The 27,963-nt window shown below is 47.2% G+C and overlaps 1 protein-coding gene across 1 annotated transcript in view; it reads left to right on the forward strand.

The window, feature by feature from the left end:
* The window catches only part of CCDC148 (coiled-coil domain containing 148), a 1,056,272-nt gene that overhangs the window by 882,353 nt on the left and 145,956 nt on the right, over positions 1-27,963 (forward strand). The gene's annotated exons all lie outside the window — the stretch shown is intronic.

Below are 27,963 nucleotides of genomic sequence, written 5' to 3' on the forward strand. Positions count from 1 at the left end.
AACCCCTCACCCCCTCACCCTCAACCCCTCACCCTCACTTACCCTCAACCCCTCACCCTCACTCACTCACCCTCACTCACCCTCAACCCCTCACCCTCAACCCCTCACCCTCAACCCCTCACCCTCAACCCCTCACCCTCACTCACCCTCACTCACCCTCACTCACCCTCACTCTCACTCACCCTCACTCACCCTCACTCACCCTCACTCACCCTCAACCCCTCACTCACCCTCACTCATCCTCACTCACCCTCAACCCCTCACCCTCACCCACCCTCAACCCCTCACCCTAACTCACACTCACCCTCACTCACCCTCACCCTCACTCACCCTCACCCTCACTCACCCTCAACCCCTCACTCACCCTCAACCCCTCACTCACCCTCAACCCCTCACTCACCCTCAACCCCTCACTCACCCTCACTCACCCTCACTCACCCTCACCCACCCTCACCCTCACTCACCCTCAACACCTCACCCTCACACAGTGCAATAGGTCTCGGAGCATTTGAGTTAGAGCTTTTAGAAATGTTTATGGCTTTTTTTATTTGTAATTCTTTAGCATTGGCTACAGGAAACAAAAATGCTAAAGATTTACAAAAAAAACCCATAAACAATTCTAAAAGCACTAACTCTAATGCTGCGAGACCTATTGCATTTCCAATGCTTGTTGTACTGGGGGACTGGTACTGCAGCACTTCTGCCCCCAGTAACAAAACCAGCTCCCACCACTGCAAAACCGGCCCCAGTAACAAAACCAGCCCCCACCACTGCAAAAGCGGCCCTCACTCTTCCAGCCTTCCGGGGAAACGCCTGATGCCCTTTACGGCAAATCCCGCCATGCATCTTTCCCTGTGATGAACATTGACAAGGCTGTCACATTGCTTAGAAGGATTCCTGACCACTCATTCACATGGGCTATGGAACAAGACTAACAGCCCCAGAGTGACTTTCCCCTGTTTCATCTCACATCTACCACTGAGACCGGCAAATGGGCAGGTTGCCACGCTGGTAAAAGGCATCTTGGGCCAAAGTCTGCGATGTCACTTAGTTTCCACTAGATTTAAATTGATCTGAAGAACCTTGATTGCAGCCTGCCCCAGCTTCCTTTCCCCCATCTGGCTTCCTCTTTGCCTATAAGACACAGCACTACAGAATGCCTCTTTGCTTTGGGTGCCACTGTTCCTTGTTGAGGGATGTGACCTTCTTCCCTAGACAGCTCTCTGACGCTGTGCAGTTTAGGATGTGTTTTTTCAATAATTTAATGAATAAATAAACCCTCTGCAGAAAACTCTTGATAGTCATGTACAAATCTACCTGATATCATTACATCTTGGTTGGTGATTGCACCTATACATTATGGGAAGGGTTAGTCTGTCTTCCTTTGTAAACCTATAGACAACACCTCCCTTCTTCATTTAGTGACCTTCCCACTACTTTCAAAGAAAAGCCTCCATACTCCTAATATTTTGCACCTACATATTAATTGCTAACAGCCCACGCCATGGGATGCACTCTGAGGCACATCTCAAATCGCACTTTGGCTGGGATTATGGCTGGGCAGGACTTTCAAACCCATACTGCTGCACTGCTCCAGGAGGCACGCCAGAGCTTACAGATTGATTGCTAATAGCCTGCAGCTTGGGATATGCCCAGACGGGTTTCCGGTAGAAAACTAGGCCACGAGTAAGCCCATCTGCACCCATCCACGGTCGGACAAGCCTACGCTGGGCCAAGCCCCCTTGGTTCTAAATTCTAAGAATCCCAACTTTATAGGTGAGCAATAGTTTATCTTCATTGTTTAGGAATCGGTTGCAACTGTGTTAGTCACCTACTGTTTTAACCGGCTCATTGGTTGGGTGTGCACATAATCAGCAGAGGTCTAATTTGGTAACCATCTATACATCCACCCCATAAGGGGTTAATGGAAAAAGAAAGATGCCTGGGGGCAGGTACAAAGAGAAATCTAGTAGCGTGTGCCATGTTACTACGCTGGACTTTTTCTTTGCCAGAGCAGTTGGGGTCATCTCTAAGGAAATTGCCCTCACTGGAAGGTATCTGTCTCTGGACAAGCACTTGACCTCCAGCTAATTTACCCCCAGCTGTGACAGGAGAACTCTTGGCCACCTGTAGTGGATCAATTGAGGAGGCTGTTGCACAAAACTATCTACTGATTGGAATGGGTTTAAATGATTCTATCACTTGACAGTGAAGGAAGTTTCTCAGCAAAAAGAGAAAGACAATCAAAGCGCATTTGCAGTGCAAAAAAACATGTAACTAATTGTCCAGAAAATAATCCTCGGCAATTGAGCTACATGAACTTCCTGAGAGATTAGGCAGTGGAAATCCCAATCCTACTTGGTGCCAGGTACTCAAGCAAATTAAAGTAATTGCTGAGGCTGTGCTACCCCCTTGATTGAGAACGTGAAAAAACTGCTGTCCTAGAGCTAATCGGGGCATGCAATGAGGGGATAATGTCTACTACTAGTGCTGTGCCGATAGGGTCAATAAACATTGTTGCCACATTGGGCAGTCATACACTGATTCCATCTGCAAAGCCTATCAATGACAAATCTCCAGCTCGCTGTGATGACAGTTTTTCTAAGCCCTTAAAGCCTCATGTGGAGAATCAAGGATCCGTGATCAAATTATTTTTTTATAGCGTGAACTAGACCCGAAGATATAGGGTATCAGAGTGCTTTACTTAGCACCAGTTTCGTTACATGAGGACACATTCATTTTTGTTAGGCATGGGGAAATGAAGTGATTTGCCCAAAATCACAAAATGTTGAGCGTCTTTGCCGAGACTTGAACCTGGTTCCCCAGCTTCGACGTCGACCCCTGTAGCCATAAGGCTACATCCCTTCCTGTGTGCTTCTCTTGATCACAAATCAGCAGTTAGAACTAGCTTGAATAAGGCAGATAAATCACATTTAGATCTTCCTCCGACTGCCTTCCATATTTGGCTGTTTTGACTAATATGTCACCTTTGCCTCCATCTGCTGTGGAATCTACCAATTTCCAATTTAAAACATTTATAAAGCGCAACGTTCACCGTACGGTTTCTTGGCGCTAGTGAAGGGTCCGGCAACTGAGGCAAAATAAACCTGTCGTAGGGCAAAGTGGGCCAGTTACACGGAGAAGGCCTGTTTGAAAATCTACCCTCCAACTTAAAAATAAGGCCTGCCAATGGCTTTCCCAGAACTCAAACTTCAATATAGTAGAATTTAATGATATCTTGTTTGTTAGGAGGATAGGGTGAATTGCCTTTCAACCAAGGAACTGGATGCGGATTGCATGGTTATTAATTGAAAGCATCCAAGCTTAACCCATCGTCTGATTTTATGTAACGTTCGATAAAACCGAATGTCCAGCAATAACAATATTGTACCATTGAGGCTTTTCAATAAACCTTTGTAACCCAGATTGGAGCTTGTACCTCAGCGGTACCTAGCATTCATCAGTGCAATTGATGTCTGACCGCCTTCCACAGCTGTTAATAGATTCTCCCCCTATTGGATTTGGAGGCTCTTGATTGACAGTTAAATGACACCATAACTGCCCTAAGAGTGCATCAAAGAAATTTAAGGCTTGTAGTGACATATTAGAATGATCACGCCTGAATGTGGCCTACAGCAAAGACTCTTTGATACATCTAGTTTGCTGGAATATTTGGTGGCTATTGTACTAAGTTGTAGCATCTGGATTCGATTAGTTATATTTCCAAGTTTGATATCATAATGATGCAAAATACCTGGTCCCTGGATGAAATTGTCTGGGATGGTTTTAACAGTTTTTTGTTTTAGCTATTGCATCATCTGGGTGTAGAGCACAGGGGGATGGTAATTGTGATTTGAATTGCAAAGTTTTTTTAGGTTGTCCCAATTGTGTGTAATCATCAAGGGATTCAAATTTTATGGGTGATTCTTGCAAACAAGTTTTATTTTTTTCCTAGCAATTTTTATAATTCAGTCTATTACTTTAACATTTTTTATTTATATATCTTTATTGACATGTTAAGCAATCATTCAAGATCCTCATATAAAGTCTTGTGGTCATACATTTGGGATTCCTGAAGCTCCGTGAGCACCAGGTAGGGGAATAAAATACATTTCATACAATTGTAATGTCCCTCCCTTCAGGAACTGGGTCTCATAATCATGGATGCTACTTTGACGGAATCTAACCCCAAGGATCTTCTTGGATGATGTCTCAGCGCTTGCGCACACCCGATGTCGACAACATTAATACCCAAACCCTGCTCCACCCTCAACAAAACCAATCCCCCCTTTTACTCATGTCTGGTGTGCGTCTCATGTTATTAACCCCCATCTCTGCCCTTACAGTGCATGTCCACCATTGCCCAACCTATTCCTGCTACGTGGCCTCTCCCTCTACCCCAGTGCTCTCTGGCCCACTTGCTATCCATGCTGTCCCCCCAGCTTCCTCCCATTCTTCACTGTTCGCCTTCTCACTTGACAGCTCCTCCCACATCACCCTCCACGCCTGCAGATCATCCTCTAACTTTTCATCATGTTGTGTCTGCTGCATACGGATCACCTCGGCTGTTGCCCATTCCTTCATATCCCGTACCCACTTCGTCGCCCTGGGTGACCAGCGGCTCAACCATGAGATGGCTATCTGGCGTTTCGCCAGCACTAACCCCAAGAAGACAATTTTCCTACTAATATTTTTGTTTTTGAGTCGGGGCAGCAAATGAAGCAGAACTGCCCGAATCTCTCCTGCTATTTCCCACCCAGTCACTCCCCACAACGCAGTCAGAACTTCCGTCCAGTGTATTTGAATCTCCGGGCATCATCAGGTCATATGAATGAAGGTGGCTTCTGTCTCACCACATCTGTGACATTGCCCCAAACGCTCAGGGTAAATCCTGTGTAACATCTTGGGGGTCAGGTAGGTCTGGTGCAGAGACTAGTCTTCTCCCCTTGTCCATTGCAATCAGGGTCTGTAACACCCTGGAAACAGGGGGTTCCTTAGGGAACATAGGCCACAGCTCTCCCGCCACCTGTGCTATCTTCCCATTCTGTAGGAACTGTCCTGGACCTAACGCAAAGGAGTCTATCGCCTGGTCGCGCATAATATACTGTTTATTCTCGTATAAGTCCCCCATGGTCAGGCAACCCCCCTCATGCCATTTGTGAACTGACATAGATGCGGAAATCTGTTGGAATGGTCTAACGACCCATAAGGGCATGTCCGGGGCATAAGGGGCCCTTTTCAGTACATCCCTAATTACCTGCCATATGTCGAATTATATAGGGGCTTTCCAGAGGCACCTATGCTCACATCATTGGAAGCTCTGGCAGAGTTTTAGTTCCAAATCTCCCTGCCAGCAGGGCCTTCTCCCAATTGTCATCCCTGTCCAACTAGTGCACCGCGTGCTGTGGCTTTGAGGCTGCATAGTAAAACTCAAGGCACAGGACTTCCAAGCCCCCATTCCACCAGGTTCTCTGCAAAGTGGCCAGACTGACCAGTTTACGTCTGGGTCCCAATAGTAGGTCTGTGAGTAGTCTATCCAATGAAATAAAGAAATGTCCTTGGAATCCTAAAGAAAGAGTGCTGCATCGCGTACAGACATCTCAGTAAGACAACCATTTTAATGAGAGCAATCCTCTACATTAATGATAGAGGCAACTCCTGCCAGAAGCTCACCGATCCTTGTAATCCCTCTACCACTCTATCTATGTTGAGTGCCAAATATTGATCATCCGTCTCCGCCAAATGAATCGCCCATGGGAGCCCCACCTCCGGCAGTCCCCCATCTGGGAGTGAAGCCAACCTTCCCAGCTGGACCAGTTTAGATTTCCCTACATTGATCCGTAGTCCCGACACACACACAAATTTTTCCAGTGCATCCAATAGAGTCGGCATCGCCCGTGCAGTGTCTCAGACTTACACTAATGTGTTGTCCGCTACATGGACACCACATGATTAGTCTCGCCTAATATAATCCCAAGTGCCTCGATCTCACTCCGCAGACTCGCTGCCAGTGGCTCTATTGCCATAGCAAATAACAGTGGCGATGGGCAGCCCTGCCTAGTGCCACGCTGCAATCTAAAGGCCTGGGATACTAATCTCTCCACTCTGATCCTGGCACTGGGCTCCGAGTATAACAACTGCACGCACTGCAAGAATCGTGCCCCCACCCCCATTATCCTCAGCACTTCCCACATATACCCACCCCACGGAATCAAACGCTTGTTCAATATCCTACAGCGCCAATGCACACTCCTGTTGAAGTACTGGTGCTTGCCACACATGGGCCAGCCGCCTAAGATTATGTGCCGTACTACGCCTAGGGATAAAGCCCGCCTGATCGGGGTGAACTATGCGCTGATATGTGGTTGTAATCGTGCCTCCATGATGCTGCTGAGGACTTTCATGTCAATGTTCAACAATGATATGGGTCTGTATGACCCCGGGAGCTGGGCATCCCTATCCGGCTTGGAAGCATAACCACTATAGCTTCATTCATGAAGGGCAGGTGTGCCCGACTTTGGAATGCCTCATTATACACCCCAAGGAGGCTGTCCACCAATGTGGGTTGCAAATTTCTTATAAAACTCAACTGGAAGGCAATCACTCCTGGGGCTCTTCGCAGCTTTCAGGGATTTAATACCCCCTAATATTTCCTCCTTCGAGATCGGGGTATCCAGCAATTGGCTGGTCTCATCATCTAAGCAAGGCAAGTTCAGGGCAGTGAGGAGACTTATAATCTCGTCTAGGATCGAGGTTGGGCATCCCGCGTATACCCCAGTTAGGTGGTCCGCCAAAGTGTCTAAGATCTTCTGCTGGCTATAGACCATGCAACCATCAGCAGTCTTCATCTGCACAATAGGGGTCACTGGTGTCTCAGTGCGAATCAGTCTAGCGAGCAGTGCCCCCGAACGACTCCCCTCCGCATGTAATCATTGTCAGTAAGCGGTGTAATGGAACTTTTCAAGTCTATGCAATTCCGTGAGCAGGTCCTCCCGTGCCTCCTGCCACTCATTCAATTGGTCAGGGGCCTCTTGTTGCCCCGCCTTGAACTCAGCCAGCCTTTTCTCTTGAGATATCCCGCTCGAGCTGTTTCCGTACCCCATAAGTTGTGCTAAGGCGAAAACCCTGTACCACCACTTTCACCGCTTCCCATTCTATACCCCTCAAGGACGTGGCTCCCCAGTTTCTCTCAAAATAACTAGAGATCTCTTCCTCTAGCTTCCCTGCAAAAGTCCGGTCAGCGAGTGCCTCTGTCTGGAGGGATCACTGACATAATATCGAATTCACAAATATAGAATTACCAAAATATCGAAGAAAAAATATAGAATGCAAAAATATCGAATTCCTATCTACAAACAGGTAAATACAAAAATATTGAATCACAAATATAGTTTTAAAAAACATAGTCAAAATATCGATTTTAAATGTCTTAAAAGTAATTTAAATTAATAAAATAATAAATATAACATTTACTATTACCACTCCAGTGAGTGCAACAGTAGGGAAAGCGTTGGATAGCGTAGGGGTAAAAATTACTATTCCCACTCCAGAAAGTGCAACAGTAGGGAAAGCGTTGGATAGCGTAGGGGTAAAAATTACTATTCCCACTCCAGAGAGTGCAACAGTAGGGAAAGCGCTGGATAGCGTAGGGGTAAAAATTACTATTCCCACTCCGGAGAGTGCAACAGTAGGGAAAGCGTTGGATAGCGTAGGGGTAAAAATTACTATTCCCACTCCAGAGAGTGCAACAGTAGGGAAAGCGTTGGATAGCATAGGGGTAAAAATTACTATCCGATATTAAATTACTTCCCTTCAATTCGATATTTTTCACCACTATATTCTGTCCATTCGATATTTTGTCCATTCTATATTTTGACTTCGATATTTTGGTAATTCTATATTTTGAATTCGATATGTTGTCTTGTTATCGTCTGGAGCTGCCACATGGGGATCACCGCCCTGGATCTGGCAGTAGTCAGGGTCAAAAGCATTGGGGAGTGATCCGAAATATGCTATCTCCTCCACCCGAGGCATCAGTGACAGTGACAGAAGGAACAGGTCCAGTCTGTTGAATGTATTTGTCGCTGGGCTGTGGCAAGAAAACACCCTAACATCCGGGTGCCTAACCCTCCATGCATCCAAGAGTCCCATTCCCCTCATTACGTCTATCAAAGCCCCGGTCGTGCCAGGCTTAGTATTCTCCCTAGGGGGTTCCCTATCCAGTGTCCCTTCCCTTACCCTGTTAACATTCCCGAAAAGGACTATGTCCCCATCCAGGTAGGGGGATGCCGCTGTCAGCACATCGTAGAAAAAACTATGAGCGTCTGAGTTAGGGGCATACACATTAATAAAACACATCTCCAGTCCATCCAGCCTGCCGTGTAGGATGACATAGCGACCCTCAGGATCCAACATGTGGTGCAGATGCTGAAAGGGTGTCTCGGGGCCACCCAGATTAATGCCCCCAATGCGAATCCTGAGAATTAAGTGGCATATAACTGCCCTCGCCACCTGGGTCTGATGCAGGGTAGCGCGTCCCCCCAAATGTGTGTCTCCTGCAAACCTGCTATAGATATTTTATACGGCCATAAATCGGAGTACAACCGTCTCCGCTTTTCCAACTTTGCCACCCCACTTATGTTCCAGGTAAGGAGTTTCGTCAAGGAGGGTGCCATAAATCCAAGCAGTTGGTGTCCCACTTCCGTTCCCATCCCGCCAATTCACTGTTGCGCTAAGCGCACTGCAATGTATTATGACCAAGACATGTAATCCCTGATCTTCCCCAATAACCATATTGCATAAACAAAGCAATCAGAATACCCAAACCCACTCCCCTCCCACTGGGCAGTACAATAAGCCTATCTCTCCCACCAGCATAGCGAGTGAACAGTGCCTTCCCCCGCCCTAAACCACACCCTCAATGAATTAAGGTTCTTCAGCAATACCCACAAAGATATTACCAATGCCAAAACCTGCTGGGCAGGGTGCTGAACAGAACCATTTGTATAAGTGCCATTCAAGTAATTGGGCCCCTGCTCCGGTGCGAGGGCAATGCCCCCAGCTCCTGAACCGGGACCCAGCCTCTATTGAGGAGCGTGACCCCCCCACCTGCGGCACATAAGCAAATGTGTCCCTCGCCCAATGTCATAAAGATAGAAAAAATTAATTTACAGATATAGTTTGCAATCGTTACTTAGTCACTTATCTGTCTGTGTAGTACCCCAAGCCAGCTCTCACATCCCCTCCCGAATGTTCAATCAATATTCGTGTCCGGAATAACCTCCAACACGTTCAGTTCAGAGTCCGGTAACCCTTCCACCACCTGCTAGGTGCCGTCCTCACACACTTGAACCATTCAGGGTTACTTGTGTCTCTTGTCTGCTGCCCTCCAGATCTTCTGCATTGCCGTCCTGCTCGATCCATGGAGTCCACGGGTGGTTCTGATTACGTCTGGTGCTTTCGTCGAGACCCTCGATCTCTTGTGGTATCCATCCATTCCGATGCCTCTTCCGCCGGACCGAAGAACAGCGTCTTGCCTTTGTGCTCAATTCTGAGCTTGGCCAGATAAAGGAGACTATATTTCATCCTGGCTTTGCCAATACGTCTCTTCACCGCCAAAAATGTGCGTTGTTGGTCCTGCACTCTCTGTGTATAGTCTGGGAAAATTGCAATGTGATGCCCCTCATAATGTAGATTCGGCTTAGTACGGGTGGATTGCAGGAGCATATCGTGGTCCTGATAGTTGAAGACTCTTGCTATGATAGCTCTCTAAGGTGCCCCTGGGTGAGGGGGAGGGACCAGTGCCCTATGGGCCCTCTCAATATTAAAAAACTGGGATGGTTTGCCTGGAGCTAGCACTTATGTTATCCAGTCCTCCAGAAACAGTTCCGCAGAGGGCCCCTCCGGCCATTCTGGAAAACCCACGAATCTTCGGTTATTCCGTCGTGAGCGCCCCTCGTGGTCTTCAGCACGCACATCCAGCTTGATAGTCTTCCTCTGCAGAGCTATGACCGTGTCCCGCAGGGATTTGACTTCCATCTGAAGGGCATCCACATTTTGGTCTGTCGTTGTAACCCTATCTGAGACCTTATGCAGGTCACGATGTTGAGTAACACTGTCCAGCCGCCTCAGGACTGATCAATACTTGTAGGTCCCAAGATGCCTTGCAATCTCAGCACTCCAGGGCCTCTGCTGCACAGATCCCCACCTTGGACCCTTATGAAGAGTTTAGCTGTTTGTTCCAGCCGCATGCATCACCTGACTGCATCCAGGAGCTGCGGACCACCACAGACCAGTCCACCTTTCCTTCCCCACCACTGGGCCTCCGTCTCTCTCTGTAGCCAGGCGTTATGACGGTGAGTGCGCCGACTGTCTTTCACCCTCTCACCGGACCCCAGAGGTGCCAAGTTTGATTCCAGTCACCTCCACCAGTAGCCTCTGGCCGACCAGCCGGATAAGATATGCTTGCCCATTCGCAGCATCCAAAACAGGGCAACAGTAATGGCCCAACTCCTAAGCCAGCTCCTCTATGTGCATTGTCCCGGCTGGTGGGGCCCCCCCTGCTAATGTAGAATGCCAGATTATGGGCTACACGCAGGTGATCTAATGGGCACTAGCACCGGCAGGACCTGGCAGCGGGCCAACGCTCACCTCACATTTAGCCTTTCACTGCCTCTCTTATTTTCAGCTGTAGCCTCTCTGCAGTCCGCTCTGCATTCCGTGACCATCAGTTCCCAGCCTCTGACCTCCGAGGCCGTCGCCACGATTTCTCTGATCTCCCGATGTATCTCGGCCCAGGAGGCCTCCCGCCTCGGATTCCCAGTGCAGATCACCAGAGCCTCCGCGTCCCGCAAGATGGCGGCCGAGCCTCGGGTCCTCTCCTGGTTTCGACGCTTCTCTCGCCTGTTTGCTTGCTCCACGAGGGGCGATTCCAGCTCAGGGGAGACACTGCTCGGGGCACTGTTATTATGCGATTTCAGCGCCTAGCAGCACCGCAGGAACTTTCAGGATTTTTGCCGCGGTGGGACAGAGCTCTGAGCCGCACGTCCTACTCGGCCATCTTGTCAGCCATGCCCCCATTCAGTCTATGACTTAGGGGGACAAATTGATATTCTATTTTATATTTTATTTGTTGTAAATTGTAGATCAGACAGCCTGTTTAATGAATTTCATGTGATTGTACGGGGTGCTTTTAATGCCAAGTTGGGTACTAGTACGACAATGCACGACCCCTTTGTAGTCAGGAAAATATATTGTTTTCTCAGGGTATATCCTTATCTAACTTTGAGTTATATAATACAGCGGAAATTATGGGGGATTTATTTAAAAATATCCCTACATTTGTCGATTGGGTCTTGGATAAAATTATTGTTTATATTTTTCTCTCTAGGGATTTCGATCAGTATGTTCACTTGGGGGCTGGGGGGTGAAAATGGTCATATTAACCACAATTCTATTGAGTTGGTGCTTAGAATACCTGTTTGCACCAGACCTCTAAGCCATTGGGAGTGCCATATTTTGGCCTACAGGATATAAAGGTCTTAGGTTAAGCTGGAGGGCAGTCCATATTCCCACAGTGCTGACTATTGTTAGATCAAACTTTGACCTAATTGTCAAGCACTTTCTAGTAGTTAATCCTCTGTCATCGGATATCTTGCAAGCTTATGGGGAATTGAATAACTCTATTAGAATTCTCATGAGTGGCCGTTATATGTATGCGAGAAGTTCCCATCTGGGGTGGTCCGATAACATGTGTAGAGCTGCAAAAAGATGGTTGGGTAGAGCTCTTAATTGGAATCCTAGGAATCAACAGTTGATTGTAGAAGTGAGATTAGAACGTAAACGAGCCATTAAAAACGGGAAATTGGCTCTTAAGAAAGAGATGTGGGAGAGTTTAGTTAAAACTTGCAAAGCCTGGACACTAGGGGTTTCAGGAGCATTGTGAATGGAAGGAATATCACCGCAGTTACCACAGAGGGACTAGGTTCTTCAGGCATACCTACTTTTATGGAGAAAGTCGTGTGGAAGCTGGTATGGATGATGCCCTGCGGGTTCCCATAGGAAATTAAATTTGATCTTGAAGAGGTCATTGATGCCATCATTGACAGTCCATCTACAAAGGCACCAGGTCCAGATAGGGTCCCTGTTGCTCGCATATGAATTTACCTTAAATAAATGAAAAAACAAGAATCGTTTGGCAAAATAGGAACAAGTTGGTTTAATTAAACGCTGCGGCTGGGAGAGCCTGGGGAGAGTGTGTCTGCTCAAAATCTCTTGATGTACAAAGTTTTGGTCTCCAATTTATACTGTTCATGAGTTAAAATAAAATGATCTCTACATTCTTAAAGAGCATCTGACTCATAAATCAATCGAATGTGTGCAGGACAAAGATGGCTCTCGACCTTGGGGTGAGCTAATGTGGGCCAGTGGGTATGTGTCCAGATGACCGGCATGAGTAGCGCAAAATCACTGCATGTGGTGTGCATGTCTTGTCTTGATTGGTTGAGTATACCCATCTACATGTGGTATCTAGCTTAGTAGGATTTCTGGGGAACACGAGCCTTTGGTCGAACATGTTTTATTGGGATCAATTACCTCAGACTTGTTTATGGTGCAACTATCTATCTGTGAAATCGATCAAGGTTTTCCCTGGGTATGTGTTTGCCGTTAGTTTATGAGGGAACCTACCAGTGACCTGTTACTCTATAGGTGTGGTCGCTGGTCTCAGCACCTGCCTGACCATGTATCTCTGACTCAAGGTTGATGGGGGGGTCACCTTGGGTAAATCTGACAGCAATTATGTGAGTTCATTGGAACTCCTAAAAATAATATGGCAGGCACTGGTATCATTTTATTGACTTTATCACTTTGCGCATACAGTTGTCATCTTGTACATAGACATTGTTCTTACATATATTGACAAAGTTATGTTTGCTTTGGTCTGAACATACATTGACATTGTTCTTATTGGCAAAAATAGTATTATACAAGCATTGATTGTGACATACATTGGTGCTGCTGCGCACAAGTTACGGAATACCTTGACATTGCATTGACCGGCATTGTCGTGGTTATGTGGGCACAGGCTATGAGATACGGTCACACTGCATTTACTGATATTGCCATTGCCGAGCCTGCACACATCATGAAATTCATTGGCATTGTATTCACCCATTCCAACAACCCAATGGACCTCTACAATGTGAGCATCCTTCTATAGGCACCTATAACTACGAATGTCTTAAATGCAGCAGTCTTCCATAAAATCCCTGCTTCATGGCAAACTGCCAGCATTGTTCCTGTCCTCAAAAAATGCAATAGACCGGACCCATGATGTTATAGACCAGTATCATTACTGGACTCTGGTTAGGATTGTGGTACTTATTACTTTTTTTTTTTAATGTGTCTTTTTATTAAGCATAAACAAGTAAAATAACAGTCGGCATTAGCACGTTTGTAATGAAAAAATGACACAATGGTGATTTCAGTTAGACAACGTACATTATTTTGTTGACGATAATTTATCATTTGAGTTGCATCAAGGGGAAAATGGTTCCTCCTCTGAGGAGTGTACAGGGGCTACACAAATCCCTCCCCGGTAGTCGTTCCACCTAGACAAGACTGCGGACCACTTCCTGGGGCATCCTCATGCTACATATACAGTCTTTTCCCTGAACATGCACCAGTCCAGACTCCTCTTCCAGGAAGCCAGAGTTGGAGGAGGTGCCGCCCCCCACAGCTGGGCTCTATCTCGTTTGGCCACCATTGCCCCCAGCGTAGCACAGAGCCTCTCCATACTCCTATTTAAGAGACATCTTTTAGCCTCTGGACAGATGGTTTTATGTAGCACTTCTTCCATCTTATTAAACAAAAAGGAATCCACTCTTACAGTGGTAGAGATCCCTACAATGGTGGGGAGCACACAGTGTTGTATAAATACCCCTGACACACCGCCAGGCCCCTTGGTTTCATGCTTCATCATCGGGGTCTTCGCACCCCTCTACGGGATGCGGCGTGCTAAGACTCACGTCTACGTAGGAGCACTGAAAGTGGACTATGTGTTGATGTGTGTGAAGGAAGGTAATGTGAGTGGTGAGTTAAAAGACAGTGATAGTTAAAAGATACCTAACTCGTAGGAGAAAAAATAATAAATTTTTTTTATTAAGCCCTCGGCTGGTATCGTTAAAAAGTGCAGGGTGAGGTTGCTTATACTAGTTAGGGTACATCAACCTCTAAAGTGCGTCGACATGTTTCGGAGTAACAAAGACTCCTTCTTCAGGACGAGGATATGCACTATTATCCCCACCTTACTCACATGAACGTGTAGATGTCAAAGTGTGCTCTACAAAAATAATTAAAATAGGTGAAATGTACCTAATCGTGTTATATTAAATGTAGTCTGTTGCGCCCACTTGGCGTTATTAATACAGAACTTCTGGACAAAGACTAACCGGCCTCATGAGCCATGTGTGGTATTGGGGGTTCTTTTATCTTCTTGCTCAATGTGGCAACGGTCACTGCCAAGTCTGTTAGGCTGTCTTCCCCTCAACGCGGCACTTCTTCCATCACCTGGTGTACCTCCCACCAATACTTTTGTATCTGATCACATTCCCATAGTATGTGGAGGAAGGTGCCCATGTGTCCACAGCTGCATCTGCAATCTCCCTCCTCCCTCATCCCCATGTGAACCAATTGGAGCCCGTGATGTATGTTCTGTGTAATATCTTGAGCTGGACCAACCACAGACGTGCCAAGACTGCCACCTCCCAAGGTGAGGCGACTGCCTCCCGCCACTCTTCATCATCAAACTCTAGTCCATCTCTCCCGCAACACTCACGTAACTGAGCAAGCGGATATGGGGTGTTGTTAATCAATTTCATATATGTAAGGGAGATCGCCTTTTGTGGAAGGTAGTCGTCTAGTAAACCGTCCTCTAATGGTGAGGATTCAGGGGGGATTGTGCCTTTTTGTAGGGTCGCGGTGATAGCATGTTGAATCTGCAGGTGACGGAAGAACTCTGTACCAGAGAGCTAGAATTGCTGCTGGGGCATGGCAAAGGTAACCATATCCCCCTTCACCCAGAGATCCCCCGGACGGGATATACCGATCAGATCCAATTTATCAAAGCCTTTCTTAGACCAAAGATTTCCTAGCTTCACAGAGTCCCACAGAGGACCAGTGAGGAAGAGCCTCCGGGGGTTTGAATACAAGGCTCTATTATAGTTCCCTCCGGGGAGTAGCCATCTATCCATGGTAAAAGCCGGGTCGTCGGGCTGGCGATAAGTGCAGTGATTAATGGCAGCCAGGTGGAAGCCCAATAATATTTCCGAATGTCAGGGAGGGCGATACCTCCATCATACCAGCTCAGGACCATTTTATAAAGTGCTATACTGAGCCTCCCCTTCCACAACAACTCTCTCTGCAGCCCCTCAATTTCTTTGAAGTACTGTGCTGGCACCGGGTCTGGGTAATTTTGCAAGGCATACAACAGGGACAGAATTTTAAATAGCGCTACTCTACCCAACAGTGAGAGCGGCAGGGTCCTCCGACCAGTGACATCATGTTTGAGTCGCTACAGGTGCGGGCATAGATTCCGCTCGTATCGGAGTTTAGGATCTGCGGTGATAAATATTCCAAGATAGTGGAAACCATCACTCACCGTCTGCATCGGGCAATTTCTGGGCAACGGTGGGGACTCACCTTCCAGTACATATATGAATGACTTGCTCCAATTAATTGAGAAGCCTGAATGTTTGCCAAATGTTGTAAGAATATCAAGCACACAGATTAAAGACTTTTTAGGGGAGGCTAGAAAAAGGAGAAAATCGTCAGCATAAAGCAAGATGCGATCCTCCCAGTCTTTCGACCACCGCAGTCCGCAAATCATCGGGTCTGCACGGATCCAGGCCGCCAATGGTTCCAGGGCGAGGGCGAACAGCAGGGGGGACAATGGACACCCCTGTCTGGTCCCTCGATAAGCTGGAATGGGTCTGATTGCTTGTTATTAACTATCACCTGGGCCAGAGGCTCCGTATAAAGGAGTCTAACCCATGCTATAAAGGCAGGCCCTAACCCCATTTTGGCAAGGACAGGTAGCAGGTACGGCCACTCTATGGTATCAAAAGCCATGGAGGCGTCTAGGGATGCTATGATGGCCAGCTCATTAATAGTATCAACCCTCCCCAGCACTCCATGAACCCTACGCAAATTAAGGGCCGTGTTACAGTGGGGCATAAAGCCCAACTGATCCGGGTGGACCAATGCTGTTATACCCGAGACAGCCCTGTGGCCAAGAGTTTGGCAAGGATCTTGGGTTCCGCATTCAGGAGGGAAATGGGTCTTTAAGAGGTGCATTTGTTTCTGGGCTTCCCCTCCTTGAGTATCACGACCAGTGAAGCCAGTCTCTGGTCTGGGGGGAGAACACCCACACTCCTGCTCTCTTCGAACATGGATTGGAGAAATGGGGCAAGTCCATCAGGACGCAGTTTGTAAAGCTCAATGGGTAAACCACTGGGCATGAGCGCTTTTCCCGGACGAAGGCCTCTGATTGCCTGGGCTATTTCGTCATTAGTGATGTCGCTATCTAAGAACTTTTTGTCTTCCTCCGAGAGAGTGGGCAGGCGAATATCACGAAGATGGCCCATGGAGTCTTCTTCGAGGAACGGTGAACTCGACTGGTAAATTCTGTCGTGATATGCAGCAAATTCATGGACACACTCCTGGTCGGACACTCGCCTATTGGCCCACTCCTTCCTGTCTAACCAGGCCAGGAGCTTCCCAGCCTTATCACCCCACTCATATACCCTACCATCTCTCTTGCTCCCCTAAATCTTATCCCTGTATGTAGAAATACTTTTATATTCCATCCTCTTAAGCTGTAGGAGGTGGATTGTTTTTGGGCCCATTTCCTCAACAGGTCTATCCTCGAGGCAGAGAATATCTTTCTCTATGGCTTCAAGGTCTTTTTGTTTTTCTTTTTTAACTCCAGCAATCAGTGAGAGAGCTTGTCCCCTTATCACCGATTTAAACGCCTCCCACAGAATTTGGGTGGAGTTGACCGAGCCCTGGTTCTCCTGAAAATAGTGAGACCTTTGCAGACCAGGGGGTTGCAGATAAAACAGGGGTTGATTTGATGGGTGCAATCATACCTACCTGTGTATCACCCAGAACCAGTCGAGTCCATATCGAGGAATGGTCAGAGATTCCCTGTGCCAAATGTCGAATCTCACGGACATGTGTGGCTTGGGATGCGGGGGTTATGAGATAGTCAATGCAAGAGAAGCTTCGATGTGCCCCTGAGAAAAAGGTGTATTGGGTGTCACTAGGAAGGAATGTCCGCCACACATCGGAGAGGCCAAAGGACTCCAGAAAGTCTGGGAGCCAGTGGGAGGAGGGGCAGATGTCGCGGGGGGGGGGTGACGGTCAAGGGAGCCAGAGACAACAACCTTGAATTCCCCTCCCACTAGTAAGAGACCCTCAGGAAGTGAAAGCAACTGGATCCCCAGATCAGAGAAGGCTTGTGTTTGCAGACCAGGCGGTACATATACTGACTTTCGAGTGAGTGTGTTGCCCACAGTCCCACCACGACGTATCTGAACCACTCATCGGGGTATGTTGTTTGTACATAGAAAGGAAGAGAGTTTTTAATCAGGATTCCCACCCCCCTGGATCCCGAGGTGAAACCAGAATGGGCTACTAGCCTATATCCCCATCTATTTAGAGTTTTGCATGCGTTGCCTACCAGATACATCTCTTGGAGGGAAACCACCTCAGGGGAATGGCGTTTAAGGTATTGGAGGACCAGGGTGCGCTTCACTTTATCACCAAGCCCGTTGACGTTCCAACTCAACAAGGTAAAACTCTTATCCCATTGTGTATCCATAAGTACTGTCAGGTGCAGGCTTACCTTCGAAAGCCCTTATATGTAGTGCTACCGATTGAACCAGAATAAATGAACATCCCTCCCACTCTCAACTCCAACCACCCCCCTCCTTGCTCCCCTGTACTCTGGGCCTAAAACTACCCATGAGATTAACTTTGTAGAGTGCCTGTCGCCCAACCCGGAAACTAAAAGTAGCTCAATGTGGGGAAAAAGGTCACTCCATCCCCCTCCCAACCACAATTGTCAATACAAATCAATGCTGTTCCCCGTACAGGACAGCCGCCCTTTTTTCTGGAAACGAAAAGACAATAAGTGAGTCGAATAGTCAGTGTACCTCTGGGCCGTCAGAGCCACCCTTATGGCCCGTTCGATGCGACCCCGATTCAGGGACAGAGCTGACACTTGAGACCACAAGGCAGGTCCGCCCCATGGTCAACGTCCCCCATCAGGGCGGGTTCAGCGGGCATTATGTTCCTTCAAATCTCTCCAGCCCTCCAGCCAATCTGCCACATCCTCAGCAAGGTCAACGAACCATAGTTTGCCATCTGCCTCGACCCGCATCCTAGCTGGGAAGAGTATGGCGTACTTCAGGCCTTTATCCCCAAGTATCTTTTTGACGATGAGGAAGGATCGTCTCTGTTTCTGAACAGCTTGAGTAAAGTCTGGGAAAAAGGAAATAGTTGCGTTTTCATATTTGAGGAGCGGGGCCCCTCTTGCACACTGTAGGATCGTATCACGATCAGGAAATGAGAGCAACCTAGCCAGTAAGGGTCGAGGGGGCCCCAGGGGACCCTATGGGCTCGTTCTATGATGAAGAACTTAGACAGCCCCTTGGGTCAAAGATGCTTAAGTATTAAGTTCTCGACAAAGAGGTCAGGCGTCTACCCTTTGGCCCTCTCCGGCACTCCAATAATTTGCACGTTGTTGCACCGAGAGCGCCCCTCGTAATCATCAAGCTTGTCCTCTGCATATTTTCTGAAGGTTTGCAGATCGCGGATTTCGGTTTGGAGTTGCTAGACATCTTCAACCAGGCTAGTTGTAGTCACCTGAAGCTGTTGAATCTTTTCACCCATTTTGGCAAAATCGGCTCTGAGAGTCATCTCCACTGTGATCGCATCTGTTCCATCAAAGTTCTAACACCGTCTATCACCTCCATGACATCCTTCAAGGTGAGACCGGGAGGGCCATCCTCCGAATCCCCAGTCAGTACTTATCTAAGGGGGTTTCAGGAACAGTCACCTAAGAAAAGGTGTACTTGTCCAATTTGCTCTGTTGTGACTGCTTGGTGCCCTTTCCACTCATGTTGACTACAGGTCCGACACTCCACATCCTCCAATCCATTCCAAGATCTCACTGGCCACGTCTCAGGCTCTCGGTCTCACTGGCGGTAGTACAGAGAATATACAGCTCTGCGCCCCTAACCTCTATCCCCCCAACCGGCTCAATGGTCCTCGAGGGTTGAGATATTCAGCAGAGCGGTCTTTCATCCGGAGGGGAGGGCCACGATCTTTGACCCACAATCACCAGTGCGTGGGGTCTCGCAGTGGGGGCCCGGCTGTCTGACCCACCTCCATGCGGTATACACACTCGGTCTAGTTACCACAACCCCGGTCCGTCGGGTCCTTCAGCCACCAGGACAGCTTTGGGTGCAGCAGGTCCTGTGCCCACAGCCGGGTTTAACTCCCCGGTGGCCGTGTGCACCGCTATAGATGTGGGGTAGCCTCCCCCTGCAGCATTACAGGATTGCCAGCCTCTCCTCGATGTTGCCCCCAGGGGTGACACCCCATCGTCCCGGCAGAGGCAGCCGAGGTTGCTGATGGGGCAGGGCCGGCTGCGCCGCCAGTCCAAGCGGCCCAACGGGCCCCACCACTGGGCTATGGTATGTGGAGAGGGGCCAGGGGGGCACCCAGCTAATCAGCAGCCCCAGACTCTTCGCGGGGGAAGGCACAGCTTCCGCAACATCTCCGTGCCGCTCTCCCTGGGTCAGGCCTCAATCACCGGTGTTGCGCAATGCAGCAGCCGACTGCACACTCGTACCTCTCGGGCTCTGCAGGCACCACAGGACCCAGTCTGTCACTCCTGGAAGGCCGCAAAACCCCGGTGCTCACCACTCGCCTCCCGGAGCAGTAGCGGCTATGGTGACCAGCCAGGTCAGTCCTGGAACGTTGCTGGTAGCTGTTCCCGTAAGCGGGGTTCGCATATATGTGGCGGATGGTGTGGTTTGAGATGAGCAAAGCGGAGCTACTCTTTTACCCAGCCATTTCACTTCAGCGTGAAGCCACGCCCCTTGGGACTTAATATTAAGCATAAGTTTGAGGATTGGGTGTATCAAAATGATAGGCACTTTAGCTCTAGAAAAGGTCTAGGGACCTAGGAACAGTGCTTGAATTTACATCTAATAATAGGGAAGTACACAATTGCTAAGAAAGGTTTGCTCTGCTTGGCCTTTATGGACCTTAATAGCTCCTTTGACCTTGTAAATTGCTCTAAACTTTGGAGCATTTTATCTAAGATAGGTCTGCGCCACTCATTGGTAGAATGTATTTGTGAATACAAGAACAATTTTCAAAGAAGAGGGACCTAGGGAAGTTTAAAGACCTGCACAGGATTTAATCCCCAATCATTAGACAAAAACACGTACGAAATCCTTGGGTCTATTATGTGTAGAAGTGTTGAAAATTACGAGATTATTAAGCCATAGACTATCCCACGCAGACCTAGCTGAGGGAAAATCACTTTTCAGGACGAAATTCCTCACTCACCAGAGGTGACATGCTTCATCATATGGGATTCTCCTCTCAAAGGAAAAACGTAGTTCCTTTGAGGGCTACAACCCCCTCTCTGAGAGGGAGGAGCTCAGGCATGTTTTCAGATAACTAATTTGGGATGTACTAAATTCACATATGAAGAGCAAGACAGAGTGAGCAGGGGCGCAACGCAAAGAAAATACCAAATGTGAAAGGAGTGTGACTACAACTAGCTAGGGGCATCAAATATATGTTTTATTTGGGACACCCTCTGCCAGGATTAAAAACAGTACACCAGGGACATGGATTTAAGTTGCAGAGTGGTATGGTGAACAATATTGGTCGACATGTTTCAGCCTGAGTGTCCCTGGATCGGGCAAGGCTTTCTTTAGGACCGATACAAAAAAAGGATACAAAGAACCAAAAGTGTTCAAAACTACGACTGTTCCGAAAGGTGAGATTACCTAATGGAAATATAAACAATCATTTAAATTCATGCAACTTGCGTTAAAAGGATAAGGCTATTGGCTTAAATGTACTGTACGTGAAGAAAATGAAAAACAAAGTATCCTTACCCGCTACTGCTGGGTAAACAACTCCACCTCCAGCTGGTGACAGCTCAGGATGGGGGCACCGCTCTACGAGGAAAAACAGTGCAGCAACTATCATTGAGGTATCCTATGATGCTACCGGCATGGTGACAATATAATTGGGTCATACAGCATAGTCAGGAAATACTGTGAAGTTAAAAGTAGGAAAAAATGTTTTTTTCCTACAGGCATATAGGTAAAACTCATTGCATCGCACCTTTATGCCTGTAGCGTTTGATGTTTAGACGGAGCAGTTCTCTTGGATAATTATCTAGTACGCTACCGCTCCGCTAGCATGCTTACTCTGTTAAACACCATTTTACCTGGCATTATTTACTCGATGCCACACTGGTGTGCAAGCTACGCGGTTAAACCCTGTTGGAGCCTGTCGGGTATTGCACCGCCGACCCGAGGAGGAGCAGCACGATGATGAAGCATGACAACCTCAGGAAAAATACATGAGATGCAGGGCCAGAGGCACGATGGAAGAGATGGGGCCCTGAGATGTTTGGGCGGGATGAATTGAAAAGGAATATACAAATGATTGGCAAATATCCATATGTGGCATGGAGAATCAGAAAGCCATCAAGGAAAGAGTAATAGATCTGGTATAATGGAGTGCAAAACTCTCGGGTAGGTCCTGATCACATGGCCATCATAGTCTCAAAGAGATAGAATATCCAGACGGATGGTGTGAGGGGACCTGGATCTGGACCATTCAGTGTCATGTAGAGGGCTCACCAGGTCCTCCTCCACAAGCGCTGTAGGTGCACCAGGTTCCTGTCTGTTCCCTGATCGTTTTATAGAACCACATGATGTGATGTCATCCTCCCCCATGATGTATAGGGTATGTATCACCGTGTGTGTCAGGGGTTCTTCGTCTGTCGCCCATAGTGAGCGGAGCGCCACCAGTAGTTGGCCATGTGTTAAGAACTGACCCGGGGAAATATAATAGTCTTGGCGTATTTGATCAAATATGAGGATTTTGGCATCAAAAAAGAGTCTCCTACTGTGTCTAGGGAGAGACTGAACCGTTCTGATAGCTGTTCAGCTGTATAGGGCCCTAAGGGTCCTTGTAAGCCCTGGAAGGGGATTACTGGGAGTTAGGGCGATACCTGTTTCATCAGCTGTGAGACTCTGGGTAGGCATTTTTGTGTGACACACATGTGGAGGGACCACGCAATCTAACTTAATAGTGGGGTAAGGGAGCTGGCTTATTATCCAGGTGGATGGCCCATTGTTGGCCCTTCTGGCAGAGTCAATGGGTCAGCGGCTACAAGGCGATGGCAAATAGGATAGGGGAGAGGGGCACCCCTGGCATGTTCCGCAGTCAATGGGAAAGGGAGGTAAAATTAGGCGACCAATGCGTGCCGTAGATGACGGGTTTGTTTACAGTAACTTTGTGTGAGCAAGTAGAGCTGGCCTATACCCATGGTCCAATATGAGACTGTGGGTATCGTAAAGATGCCTGATCCATGACATGGAAGAGGCGCCTGATGTTGGAAGACGCATTACCGCCCGGTATAAAATCTATCCGATTGGCTTGGACTGGAGTAGGAAGTACCTGTAGGTACCGATCCACAAAGACCTTGCCAAGTATCTTGTAGTCGGCATGCAATATGGTTATGGGTCAATAGGAAAAGAGAGAAGCGGGTTCCCTATCTGGTTTCAGCAGGGATATGAGAAAAGACTCCTGGAGGGAGGCTGGGAGTGCAACAATGGTGAGGGCTTTGTTGTACATCTAAACTAATCTAGGGGCGAGGGCGAGGCTGGTTGAGAAATGAACATAGTATTCTATTGGGATCCCATCCAACCCTGGGGTTTTATTACGGGCAAGTCATGTATCATCTTTTTTACTTCAGCCAGTGTGTTTAGGTCATTGACTTCCTCGTGCTCTAGGGCGTTGACAGATGTCAAGGGAAGGGGTGTTAAGAAGCATCTGTTGGCCCTGAAGGTTGGAGGAGGAGTTGCCCTGTACAACTCTGCTTAATATGAGCTGAATGTCTGTAGTACAGCTGAATGTGACCGTACGGTTGGCCCAGGGTCTAGAATAAATTCGGTGATGGGGTGTATATGTTTCTTGATGGGCCAACCAGGCAACCAGGTTTATTACAAGTAGTGTGAAGCAGGGCTGTGTATTTCGTGAAGTTGTAGCAGGGTTGGTGTTCCACCAGGGTAGTTTGGGATTTCTTGACGTCTACTAGGGTGTGACGTGCTGTATCATCTGAGGGTATAGTGCCGTCACCGCCTCATCGGTATCCCTAAGGGCCCCAGTCAAGTCCCTGCAAAAACCTGCTACGTTTTGTAGGCAGGAGCCCCTAGTAACTACTTTAAAGGTGCCCCACCCAATGGCACGGGTAGTCGCCATGGAGTGGTTTCTTTGAAGTACTGGGCAATGTCGGTTAGTTGGGTATCACAAAGTACCGGGTTGCCTAATGTATCTTTGGAGAGGTTCCAAGTAGGGACTGGTGGGTGTCGGGCACCCCTTTCTATGTCTGCTTTGTGTGCAGCATGGTCGGATAGTGCACCGTCCAAATAGTCCGAGTGTGTGAATTGTGGGAGCACATGAAGCAGTCTAGTTGGACATAGAGGTTATGAGAGGCCATGTCGTGAGAGTGTAGGTGGCTTCGTAGAATTATAGATGTTTTTATCATATTTATGGATGACTTAGATTTGGAAATTAACATTACAACTACCCATTATATGGCATGTGGGAAGAAGCACTGTAGAATCAAACTTATTTCAATTAAGGGACAAAATATTATACGAGTCAGTAAGTTTTCCTATTCAGGGGTAAATTTTTATTCCTATGATAGTTGGTTACCCAGAATTTCTAACCGATGCTTCTGTTTTAATCACTTAGTTGGGGCCCTGTTTGAGCTGGTGACTAGAGTTGGCAGTAAGCCGATTCTGCAGCTGGTAGAAGTCTATAAACTTAAATGTTTACCAGTCCTGACTTTTGGTGCCGACATTTGGGGGTATCAGGACTGCTCCAGATTACAATAAGGGGAGAACCTCTTTTGAAGGAGACTGTTAGGTGTTGGAATTGGTAGCCCCTATTGTTTCCTTCATGAGAAATTGGGTTTAACTTATGTGGAAGACTGCATACAACTTCCCCCACTACTCCTTTGTATTGCACTGGCGGGAGCCAACATACTGCATTCAATTGTGATGTCAATACTGATTGCTTAGCCTGTTATTCTGGTTATAAGATCCCGAAACTGAGCTATAGCAGGAACACTGCTGATGCTCTGGCAAGGCCCGATTTATTTATTTATTTATTTATTTTTTATTTTAGCGATTTCTACAGCGCCTGGTGACCCAAGGGCATCCCCGCGCTATGTAACTTGAACCTATTGAGAGGGGAGGTAGCCGAAGGGTGTTATTTGGGAAACAAATGGGTCTTAAGTTTTTTGCGGAACGCAAGGAAATTGGATTCCAGTCTGAGGGCGCGAGGGAGTGCGTTCCAGCCTTTGGCCGCCTGAACGGAGAATTGACGGCCTCCTGTGCGGACTTTTTTAAATCTGGGAATGAGGACTAGATTCTCATTTTGAGATCGTAGCGATCTGGTTGCTGTATAGGGTGTGATCATTTTGCTAAGGATCGCTGGGCCAGAACCGTTATAAAGCTTGTGTGTGGTACACATTGCTTTAAAGTGCACCCTTTGGCGAACAGGGAGCCAATGCAAGGTTTTAAGGGCTGGCTTGGCGGATGTTCTGGAGGGGGTGTTGGTGATCATGCGTGCTGCCGCATTCTGTGTCCGCTGGAGTTTCGTGATGGTAGCCTCGGGAGCTCCCAAATAGACCAGATTGCTGTAATCTAAACGGGACAGCACTAGGCCCTGGATAAGGAGCTTTCTGGAGATAGGAGGCAGTAGGGGCAGGATTTTACGAGTCGTACGCATGAGCCCAAAACATGTGCCCGAGGTTTTGGTTGCCTGGGTCTTCATCGTAAGTTGTGGCTCTAGCCACACCCCGAGTGTCTTGATTTCAGATTTGGGGAGGGGAATTTCACCGAACACATCAGGCCATATCGTGGGAGGGATAGTTGCCCATTGCTTACCGAGTAACATTACCTCTGTCTTGGTCCCATTCAGTTTCAATGATGATTCGTTCATCCAATTGTGGATGTTTATGAGGCAGTTAGTCAGGTTTTCAGGATGGTCCGTCAGCTGGGACAGGGAGACGACTAGTTGGGTGTCATCGGCGTAACTCACCATTTTGATGTTAAATGGTGTTACCACGTCCTCGAGGGGGGCCATATAGACATTAAAAAGCGTGGGGCTTAGGGAAGAGCGCTGTGGGACGCCGCTAGTGAGTGGGAGGGTGGATGAGTGGTGGCTGTCATCCCATACTTGAAAGGTGCGTCCTGTAAGAAAGGATTCGATCCATTTGATAGCTGTCCCGGTAAGTCCTGCATTTGCCAGTCTGCTCAGAAGGACACGGTGGTTGACCGTATCGAAGGCTGCACTTAGATCCAGGAGGATCACTGCCACTGATCCTCCTGAATCTAGTAAGCCCCTTGCCTCTTCAATCACCGCAAGCAGTGCGGTGTCCGTTCCGTGGCCTGGGCGAAATCCGGTTTGGGATTGTCTGAGCAGTTTGTTCGTTTCAAGGAACTGGGATAGTTGGAAGTTTACTAATTTCTCGGTGACTTTACTAATGCCAGGGAGTAGGGATATTGGCCTATAGTTGGATAGGTCCGAAGGATCCAGCTGGGGTTTTTTAAGAGTGCTTTAACCACAGCACTCTTCCAGCTGTCGGGGACAGTTCCATGGGAAAACGAACAGTTGATAAGGTCCGTAATGGTAGGAACAATTACTGAGGCTGAGATTTGTATATGTCTTCACATCTGCTGGACAAAGGGGAGAGTAGAAGGGTCAAAGAGGTATTTCTGAGGTTTGCACTTGCTGCTAGAGAGGGCAGAGAACTTGAAAAGCCGTCCTTGAGAGACAACACAGTGTGCTTAAAAAATGTGGGGAGGCTAAACCTTATCTTGCCCAGGTGAGAAATGTTTGTGAATGGCCATTTTTAACCAAATTTCACGCAGGTTCCATTAGAAGCAATCTTTGCTGTCCGCCGGGACAGTATGACCCGAAGTTTATTTTGGTCTATCCCTGTGATGACTCTTCTTCTCAGAAGTTGATGCGCTTTACTTTCATTTATAAATACTTTGAGCCTTTCAGACAAAGATATCTACTGCATAATACCTTGTATTTAATGTTATTTTATGATTATTTTCTAACTAATCGAATAATGATTGAATTGATTGATTGATCACTTTGCTTGCTCTTCATCTCATTGCAAGGCAAATTATTTGATGTTCATTCAAACCTTTCACTGCAGCTGCCTAGTTTTACTACTGTGCTGTAGGTTCCATTAACTCCTCCCTGCTTCTGCAATGTGTCCTGTCCTATCCTGTCCTGTGCTATCCTATCCTGTCCCGTCCTGTGCTGTCCTATCCGATCCTAGCCTATCCTGTCCTATCCTATTGTGGATATTCTGTGCAAACCCTTTGTCCCAGATCAATGTTTGGCCTATCATTTATTTAATTTATTTCTGATTGCACAATTCCCTTTTCTAGGTGGTCATTAGGTGCAGCGGCCTGCAACACTTGTGTGTAGGAGTGTAGGGCTATCCTTAAAGCCTCACAAAGTCTCTCAAATCAGAGGGATACCTTTCACTTACTTTGCCTTCCACGATTGTGGGAAAATTTGCTCTCTCGCTTATCGGTTTTCTTATTTCCCCCAAGCCAAAATACCTAAAGTAACTTGCAGTTCATTTAATAAAACAGACCGCCTAATTGGGTGCGATAAGCTTAAAGAAGATTTAGCAAAATGCTAATTGTTTCTTCATCATATAGTAATCGCAATTGTGATTTTTAAACTATTTTTTTTGTTTTGAGCCTACTCATTTTATTGCATGTTTTATTTCTCGATGGTATCAGGCGGTATCCAGTAAAGGCTGGATTTTCTTGGAGCTGGAGATAGGCACTTTACAGAGTTTACAATACTGTACCCCTTTTGTCGGGAAAAAAAACCTGTGGCATTTCGATGAAATTATTAGAGGCATGCACAGAAATATTATGGTTAAGATTTAATTTATCATTTAGCTGTATGTACTAGATTGGATAACTAAATGGCCTTACGGCGTCATTGTTATTCACAGTGGAATGCTCTGCTTAACAGTGATTATATATAATAGGGCAAGCAATTTTTTTTAAAACAGTTTCTTTATTGACCCTTTAAGCAGTGCCTCAATAAACTGTCCTATACGTCGGCCCAAAATGGCTAACAGAAGATAGTAAAAACAAAAACAAAGAACAGGGAGAACCTGGCTGTTTTAAACAGATTTCAATTCAATTTTACATTGTCTTAGGGACAGCTGTAAACTGGTTGCGGGGGTGAAACCCTACTCAAGCAGCAGCCACAATTCTTGTCAAGGTGCAAGACAAGCAAACCCCAAATTAACCTGTGCTCAACCCTCTGGAAGCTTGGCACTAGAGGCAATGTGTTAAGTGTTTATGCAGTAGTTCAAGCAGTAATACAGTGAAAACACACAACAGAAGGAAAATCCCACACCAATTTAGAAAAATATCATAACATTTAATAAATGATTTGATACCAAAATGACAAAAATCCAATCAGTAGAACCAGAGATGTGTAATTTCAAAGATTCCAGTAAAAATTGTGCTTAAAAGCACAAAGAGCCAACTGTGTTTATCTGGTTGTGCCAGACAGGGACAA

The sequence above is a fragment of the Lissotriton vulgaris genome, chromosome 2_1 (genome assembly GCF_964263255.1).
Source record: "Lissotriton vulgaris chromosome 2_1, aLisVul1.2, whole genome shotgun sequence".
Lineage (NCBI taxonomy): Eukaryota > Metazoa > Chordata > Amphibia > Caudata > Salamandridae > Lissotriton > Lissotriton vulgaris.